We start from the raw sequence: 9565 nt of genomic DNA on the forward strand, positions 1-9565 counted from the left end.
TTGGATTTTTCTCCCAAACGAAGGACACTAGAATGAAAATTTTAAAGCCTCCTGTTAGGCCATCATCTACACGGCATAGCCCTGAATTTTCCAATGCGCAGCTCTTTGCAAAAGAGAGATATTGGCAAGGAAAAGCTGTCTTGTACCTTTGCATTTTTCTCCCAAACGAAGGACACTAGAAAGAAAATTTTAAAGCCTCCTGTTAGGCCATCATCTACACGGCATAGCCCTGAATTTTCCAATGCGCAGCTCTTTGCAAAAGAGAGATATTGGCAAGGAAAAACTGTATTGTACCTTTGCATTTTTCTCCCAAACGAAGGACACTAGAAATAAAATTTTAAAGCCTCCTGTTAGGCCATCATCTACACGGCATAGCCCTGAATTTTCCAATGCGCAGCTCTTTGCAAAAGAGAGATATTGGCAAGGAAAAGCTGTCATGTACCTTTGCATTTTTCTCCCAAACGAAGGACACTAGAAAGAAAATTTTAAAGCCTCCTGTTAGGCCATCATCTACACGGCATAGCCCATAATTTTCCAATGCGCAGCTCTTTGCAAAAGAGAGATATTGGCAAGGAAAAGCTGTCTTGTACCTTTGCATTTTTCTCCCAAAAAGAAGGACACTAGAAAGAAAATTTTAAAGCCTCCTGTTAGGCCATCATCTACACGGCATAGCCCTGAATTTTCCAATGCGCAGCTCTTGGCAAAAGAGAGATATTGGCAAGGAAAAGCTGTCTTGTACCTTTGCATTTTTCTCCCAAACGAAGGACACTAGAAAATTTTTTTTAAAGCCTCCTGTTAGGCCATCATCTACACGGCATAGCCCTGAATTTTCCAATGCGCAGCTCTTTGCAAAAGAGAGATATTGGCAAGGAAAAGCTGTCATGTACCTTTGCATTTTTCTCCCAAACGAAGGACACTAGAAAGAAAATTTTAAAGCCTCCTGTTAGGCCATCATCTACACGGCATAGCCCATAATTTTCCAATGCGCAGCTCTTTGCAAAAGAGAGATATTGGCAAGGAAAAGCTGTCTTGTACCTTTGCATATTTCTCCCAAAAAGAAGGACACTAGAAAGAAAATTTTAAAGCCTCCTGTTAGGCCATCATCTACACGGCATAGCCCTGAATTTTCAAATGCGCAGCTCTTTGCAAAAGAGAGATATTGGCAAGGAAAAGCTGTCTTTGTACCTTTGCATTTTTCTCCCAAACGAAGGACACTAGAAAAAAATTTTTAAAGCCTCCTGTTAGGCCATCATCTACACGGCATAGCCCTGAATTTTCCAATGCGCAGCTCTTTGCAAAAGAGAGATATTGGCAAGGAAAAGCTGTCTTGTACCTTTGCATTTTTCTCCCAAACGAAGGAAACTAGAAAGAAAATTTTAAAGCCTCCTGTTAGGCCATCATCTACACGGCATAGCCCTGAATTTTCCAATGCGCAGCTCTTTGCAAAAGAGAGATATTGGCAAGGAAAAGCTGTCTTGTACCTTTGCATTTTTCTCCCAAACGAAGGAAACTAGAATTTTTTTTTTTAAAGCCTCCTGTTAGGCCATCATCTACACGGCATAGCCCTGAATTTTCCAATGCGCAGCTCTTTGCAAAAGAGAGATATTGGCAAGGAAAAGCTGTCTTGTACCTTTGCATTTTTCTCCAAAACGAAGGACACTAGAAATAAAATTTTAAAGCCTCCTGTTAGGCCATCATCTACACGGCATAGCCCTGAATTTTCCAATGCGCAGCTCTTTGCAAAAGAGAGATATTGGCAAGGAAAAGCTGTCTTGTACCTTTGCATTTTTCTCCCAAACGAAGGACACTACAAAGAAAATTTTAAAGCCTCCTGTTAGGCCATCATCTACACGGCATAGCCCTGAATTTTCCAATGCGCAGCTTTGTGCAAAAGAGAGATATTGGCAAGGAAAAGCTGTCTTGTACCATTGGATTCATCATCTACACGGCATAGCCCTGAATTTTCCAATGCGCAGCTTTGTGCAAAAGAGAGATATTGGCAAGGAAAAGCTGTCTTGTACCATTGGATTTTTCTCCCAAACGAAGGACACTAGAAAGAAAATTTTAAAGCCTCCTGTTAGGCCATCATCTACACGGCATAGCCCTGAATTTTCCAATGCGCAGCTCTTTGCAAAAGAGAGATATTGGCAAGGAAAAGCTGTCTTGTACCTTTGCATTTTTCTCCCAAACGAAGGACACTAGAAAGAAAATTTTAAAGCCTCCTGTTAGGCCATTATCTACACGGCATAGCCCTGAATTTTCCAATGCGCAGCTCTTTGCAAAAGAGAGATATTGGCAAGGAAAAGCTGTCTTGTACCTTTGCATTTTTCTCCCAAACGAAGGACACTAGAAAAAATTTTTTAAAGCCTCCTGTTAGGCCATCATCTACACGGCATAGCCCTGAATTTTCCAATGCGCAGCTCTTTGCAAAAGAGAGATATTGGCAAGGAAAAGCTGTCATGTACCTTTGCATTTTTCTCCCAAACGAAGGACACTAGAAAGAAAATTTTAAAGCCTCCTGTTAGGCCATCATCTACACGGCATAGCCCTGAATTTTCCAATGCGCAGCTCTTTGCAAAAGAGAGATATTGGCAAGGAAAAGCTGTCTTGTACCTTTGCATTTTTCTCCCAAACGAAGGACACTAGAAAGAAAATTTTAAAGCCTCCTGTTAGGCCATTATCTACACGGCATAGCCCTGAATTTTCCAATGCGCAGCTCTTTGCAAAAGAGAGATATTGGCAAGGAAAAGCTGTCTTGTACCTTTGCATTTTTCTCCCAAACGAAGGACACTAGAAATTTTTTTTTAAAGCCTCCTGTTAGGCCATCATCTACACGGCATAGCCCTGAATTTTCCAATGCGCAGCTCTTTGCAAAAGAGAGATATTGGCAAGGAAAAGCTGTCTTGTACCTTTGCGTTTTTCTCCCAAACGAAGGACACTAGAAAGAAAATTTTAAAGCCTCCTGTTAGGCCATCATCTACACGGCATAGCCCTGAATTTTCCAATGCGCAGCTCTTTGCAAAAGAGAGATATTGGCAAGGAAAAGCTGTCTTGTACCTTTACATTTTTCTCCCAAACGAAGGACACTAGAAAGAAAATTTTAAAACCTCCTATTAGGCAATCATCTACACGGCATAGCACTGAATTTTCCAATGCGCAGCTCTTTGCAAAAGAGAGATATTGGCAAGGAAAAGCTGTCTTGTACCTTTGCATTTTTCTCCCAAACGAAGGACACTAGAAAGAAAATTTTAAAACCTCCTGTTAGGCCATCATCTACACGGCATAGCCCTGAATTTTCCAATGCGCAGCTCTTTGCAAAAGAGAGATATTGGCAAGGAAAAGCTGTCTTGTACCTTTGCATTTTTCTCCCAAACGAAGGACACTAGAAAGAAAATTTTAAAGCCTCCTGTTAGGCCATCATCTACACGGCATAGCCCTGAATTTTCCAATGCGCAGCTCTTTGCAAAAGAGAGATATTGGCAAGGAAAAGCTGTCTTGTACCATTGGATTTTTCTCCCAAACGAAGGACACTAGAATGAAAATTTTAAAGCCTCCTGTTAGTGCTTCATCTACACGGTATAGCCCTGAAGTTTCCAATGCGTAGCTCTTTGCAAAAGAGAGATATTGGCAAGGAAAAGCTGTCTTGTACCTTTGCATTTTTCTCCCAAACGAAGGACACTAGAAAGAAAATTTTAAAGCCTCCTGTTAGGCCATCATCTACACGGCATAGCCCTGAATTTTCCAATGCGCAGCTCTTTGCAAAAGAGAGATATTGGCAAGGAAAAGCTGTCTTGTACCTTTGCATTTTTCTCCCAAACGAAGGACACTAGAAAGAAAATTTTAAAGCCTCCAGTTAGGCCATCATCTACACGGCATAGCCCTGAATTTTCCAATGCGCAGCTCTTTGCAAAAGAGAGATATTGGCAAGGAAAAGCTGTCTTGTACCTTTGCATTTTTCTCCCAAACGAAGGAAACTAGAAAGAAAATTTTAAAGCCTCCTGTTAGGCCATCATCTACACGGCATAGCCCTGAATTTTCCAATGCGCAGCTCTTTGTAAAAGAGAGATATTGGCAAGGAAAAACTGTCTTGTACCATTGGATTTTTCTCCCAAACGAAGGACACTAGAATGAAAATTTTAAAACCTCCTGTTAGTGCTTCATCTACATGGTATAGCCCTGAATTTTCCAATGCGTAGCTCTTTGCAAAAGAGAGATATTGGCAAGGAAAAGCTGTCTTGTACCTTTGCATTTTTCTCCCAAACGAAGGACACTAGAAAGAAAATTTTAAAGCCTCCTGTTAGGCCATCATCTACACGGCATAGCCCTGAATTTTCCAATGCGCAGCTCTTTGCAAAAGAGAGATATTGGCAAGGAAAAGCTGTCTTGTACCTTTGCATTTTTCTCCAAAACGAAGGACACTAGAAACATTTTTTTAAAGCCTCCTGTTAGGCCATCATCTACACGGCATAGCCCTGAATTTTACAATGCGCAGCTCTTTGCAAAAGAGATATATTGGCAAGGAAAAGCTGTCTTGTACCTTTGCATTTTTCTCCCAAACGAAGTAAACTAGAAAGAAAATTTTAAAGCCTCCTGTTAGGCCATCATCTACACGGCATAGCCCTGAATTTTCCAATGCGCAGCTCTTTGTAAAAGAGAGATATTGGCAAGGAAAAACTGTCTTGTACCATTGGATTTTTCTCCCAAACGAAGGACACTAGAATGAAAATTTTAAAGCCTCCTGTTAGGCCATCATCTACACGGCATAGCCCTGAATTTTCCAATGCGCAGCTCTTTGCAAAAGAGAGATATTGGCAAGGAAAAGCTGTCTTGTACCTTTGCATTTTTCTCCCAAACGAAGGACACTAGAAAGAAAATTTTAAAGCCTCCTGTTAGGCCATCATCTACACGGCATAGCCCTGAATTTTCCAATGCGCAGCTCTTTGCAAAAGAGAGATATTGGCAAGGAAAAACTGTATTGTACCTTTGCATTTTTCTCCCAAACGAAGGACACTAGAAATAAAATTTTAAAGCCTCCTGTTAGGCCATCATCTACACGGCATAGCCCTGAATTTTCCAATGCGCAGCTCTTTGCAAAAGAGAGATATTGGCAAGGAAAAGCTGTCATGTACCTTTGCATTTTTCTCCCAAACGAAGGACACTAGAAAGAAAATTTTAAAGCCTCCTGTTAGGCCATCATCTACACGGCATAGCCCATAATTTTCCAATGCGCAGCTCTTTGCAAAAGAGAGATATTGGCAAGGAAAAGCTGTCTTGTACCTTTGCATTTTTCTCCCAAAAAGAAGGACACTAGAAAGAAAATTTTAAAGCCTCCTGTTAGGCCATCATCTACACGGCATAGCCCTGAATTTTCCAATGCGCAGCTCTTGGCAAAAGAGAGATATTGGCAAGGAAAAGCTGTCTTGTACCTTTGCATTTTTCTCCCAAACGAAGGACACTAGAAAATTTTTTTTAAAGCCTCCTGTTAGGCCATCATCTACACGGCATAGCCCTGAATTTTCCAATGCGCAGCTCTTTGCAAAAGAGAGATATTGGCAAGGAAAAGCTGTCATGTACCTTTGCAATTTTCTCCCAAACGAAGGACAGTAGAAAGAAAATTTTAAAGCCTCCTGTTAGGCCATCATCTACACGGCATAGCCCATAATTTTCCAATGCGCAGCTCTTTGCAAAAGAGAGATATTGGCAAGGAAAAGCTGTCTTGTACCTTTGCATTTTTCTCCCAAAAAGAAGGACACTAGAAAGAAAATTTTAAAGCCTCCTGTTAGGCCATCATCTACACGGCATAGCCCTGAATTTTCCAATGCGCAGCTCTTTGCAAAAGAGAGATATTGGCAAGGAAAAGCTGTCTTTGTACCTTTGCATTTTTCTCCCAAACGAAGGACACTAGAAAATTTTTTTTAAAGCCTCCTGTTAGGCCATCATCTACACGGCATAGCCCTGAATTTTCCAATGCGCAGCTCTTTGCAAAAGAGAGATATTGGCAAGGAAAAGCTGTCTTGTACCTTTGCATTTTTCTCCCAAACGAAGGAAACTAGAAAGAAAATTTTAAAGCCTCCTGTTAGGCCATCATCTACACGGCATAGCCCTGAATTTTCCAATGCGCAGCTCTTTGCAAAAGAGAGATATTGGCAAGGAAAAGCTGTCTTGTACCTTTGCATTTTTCTCCCAAACGAAGGAAACTAGAATTTTTTTTTTAAAGCCTCCTGTTAGGCCATCATCTACACGGCATAGCCCTGAATTTTCCAATGCGCAGCTCTTTGCAAAAGAGAGATATTGGCAAGGAAAAGCTGTCTTGTACCTTTGCATTTTTCTCCAAAACGAAGGACACTAGAAATAAAATTTTAAAGCCTCCTGTTAGGCCATCATCTACACGGCATAGCCCTGAATTTTCCAATGCGCAGCTCTTTGCAAAAGAGAGATATTGGCAAGGAAAAGCTGTCTTGTACCTTTGCATTTTTCTCCCAAACGAAGGACACTACAAAGAAAATTTTAAAGCCTCCTGTTAGGCCATCATCTACACGGCATAGCCCTGAATTTTCCAATGCGCAGCTTTGTGCAAAAGAGAGATATTGGCAAGGAAAAGCTGTCTTGTACCATTGGATTCATCATCTACACGGCATAGCCCTGAATTTTCCAATGCGCAGCTTTGTGCAAAAGAGAGATATTGGCAAGGAAAAGCTGTCTTGTACCATTGGATTTTTCTCCCAAACGAAGGACACTAGAAAGAAAATTTTAAAGCCTCCTGTTAGGCCATCATCTACACGGCATAGCCCTGAATTTTCCAATGCGCAGCTCTTTGCAAAAGAGAGACATTGGCAAGGAAAAGCTGTCTTGTACCTTTGCATTTTTCTCCCAAACTAAGGACACTACAAAGAAAATTTTAAAGCCTCCTGTTAGGCCATCATCTACACGGCATAGCCCTGAATTTTCCAATGCGCAGCTCTTTGCAAAAGAGAGATATTGGCAAGGAAAAGCTGTCTTGTACCTTTGCATTTTTCTCCCAAACGAAGGACACTAGAAAGAAAATTTTAAAGCCTCCTGTTAGGCCATTATCTACACGGCATAGCCCTGAATTTTCCAATGCGCAGCTCTTTGCAAAAGAGAGATATTGGCAAGGAAAAGCTGTCTTGTACATTTGCATTTTTCTCCCAAACGAAGGACACTAGAAAATTTTTTTTAAAGCCTCCTGTTAGGCCATCATCTACACGGCATAGCCCTGAATTTTCCAATGCGCAGCTCTTTGCAAAAGAGAGATATTGGCAAGGAAAAGCTGTCATGTACCTTTGCATTTTTCTCCCAAACGAAGGACACTAGAAAGAAAATTTTAAAGCCTCCTGTTAGGCCATCATCTACACGGCATAGCCCTGAATTTTCCAATGCGCAGCTCTTTGCAAAAGAGAGATATTGGCAAGGAAAAGCTGTCTTGTACCTTTGCATTTTTCTCCCAAACGAAGGACACTAGAAAGAAAATTTTAAAGCCTCCTGTTAGGCCATTATCTACACGGCATAGCCCTGAATTTTCCAATGCGCAGCTCTTTGCAAAAGAGAGATATTGGCAAGGAAAAGCTGTCTTGTACCTTTGCATTTTTCTCCCAAACGAAGGACACTAGAAATTTTTTTTTAAAGCCTCCTGTTAGGCCATCATCTACACGGCATAGCCCTGAATTTTCCAATGCGCAGCTCTTTGCAAAAGAGAGATATTGGCAAGGAAAAGCTGTCTTGTACCTTTGCGTTTTTCTCCCAAACGAAGGACACTAGAAAGAAAATTTTAAAGCCTCCTGTTAGGCCATCATCTACACGGCATAGCCCTGAATTTTCCAATGCGCAGCTCTTTGCAAAAGAGAGATATTGGCAAGGAAAAGCTGTCTTGTACCTTTACATTTTTCTCCCAAACGAAGGACACTAGAAAGAAAATTTTAAAACCTCCTATTAGGCAATCATCTACACGGCATAGCACTGAATTTTCCAATGCGCAGCTCTTTGCAAAAGAGAGATATTGGCAAGGAAAAGCTGTCTTGTACCTTTGCATTTTTCTCCCAAACGAAGGAAACTAGAAAGAAAATTTTAAAGCCTCCTGTTAGGCCATCATCTACACGGCATAGCCCTGAATTTTCCAATGCGCAGCTCTTTGTAAAAGAGAGATATTGGCAAGGAAAAACTGTCTTGTACCATTGGATTTTTCTCCCAAACGAAGGACACTAGAATGAAAATTTTAAAACCTCCTGTTAGTGCTTCATCTACATGGTATAGCCCTGAATTTTCCAATGCGCAGCTCTTTGCAAAAGAGAGATATTGGCAAGGAAAAGCTGTCTTGTACCTTTGCATTTTTCTCCCAAACGAAGGACACTAGAAAGAAAATTTTAAAGCCTCCTGTTAGGCCATCATCTACACGGCATAGCCCTGAATTTTCCAATGCGTAGCTCTTTGCAAAAGAGAGATATTGGCAAGGAAAAGCTGTCTTGTACCTTTGCATTTTTCTCCCAAACGAAGGAAACTAGAAAGAAAATTTTAAAGCCTCCTGTTAGGCCATCATCTACACGGCATAGCCCTCAATTTTCCAATGCGCAGCTCTTTGTAAAAGAGAGATATTGGCAAGGAAAAACTGTCTTGTACCATTGGATTTTTCTCCCAAACGAAGGACACTAGAATGAAAATTTTAAAACCTCCTGTTAGTGCTTCATCTACATGGTATAGCCCTGAATTTTCCAATGCGTAGCTCTTTGCAAAAGAGAGATATTGGCAATGAAAAGCTGTCTTGTACCTTTGCATTTTTCTCCCAAACGAAGGACACTAGAAAGAAAATTTTAAAGCCTCCTGTTAGGCCATCATCTACACGGCATAGCCCTGAATTTTCCAATGCGCAGCTCTTTGCAAAAGAGAGATATTGGCAAGGAAAAGCTGTCTTGTACCTTTGCGTTTTTCTCCCAAACGAAGGACACTAGAAAGAAAATTTTAAAGCCTCCTGTTAGGCCATCATCTACACGGCATAGCCCTGAATTTTCCAATGCGCAGCTCTTTGCAAAAGAGAGATATTGGCAAGGAAAAGCTGTCTTGTACCTTTGCATTTTTCACCCAAACGAAGGACACTAGAAAGAAAATTTTAAAACCTCCTATTAGGCAATCATCTACACGGCATAGCACTGAATTTTCCAATGCGCAGCTCTTTGCAAAAGAGAGATATTGGCAAGGAAAAGCTGTCTTGTACCTTTGCATTTTTCTCCCAAACGAAGGACACTAGAAAGAAAATTTTAATACCTCCTGTTAGGCCATCATCTACACGGCATAGCCCTGAATTTTCCAATGCGCAGCTCTTTGCAAAAGAGAGATATTGGCAAGGAAAAGCTGTCTTGTACCTTTGCATTTTTCTCCCAAACGAAGGACACTAGAAAGAAAATTTTAAAGCCTCCTGTTAGGCCATCATCTACACGGCATAGCCCTGAATTTTCCAATGCGCAGCTCTTTGCAAAAGAGAGATATTGGCAAGGAAAAGCTGTCTTGTACCATTGGATTTTTCACCCAAACGAAGGACACTAGAATGAAAATTTTA

Source organism: Pseudophryne corroboree, unplaced genomic scaffold (assembly GCF_028390025.1).
Source record: "Pseudophryne corroboree isolate aPseCor3 unplaced genomic scaffold, aPseCor3.hap2 scaffold_1862, whole genome shotgun sequence".
Classification (NCBI taxonomy): domain Eukaryota; kingdom Metazoa; phylum Chordata; class Amphibia; order Anura; family Myobatrachidae; genus Pseudophryne; species Pseudophryne corroboree.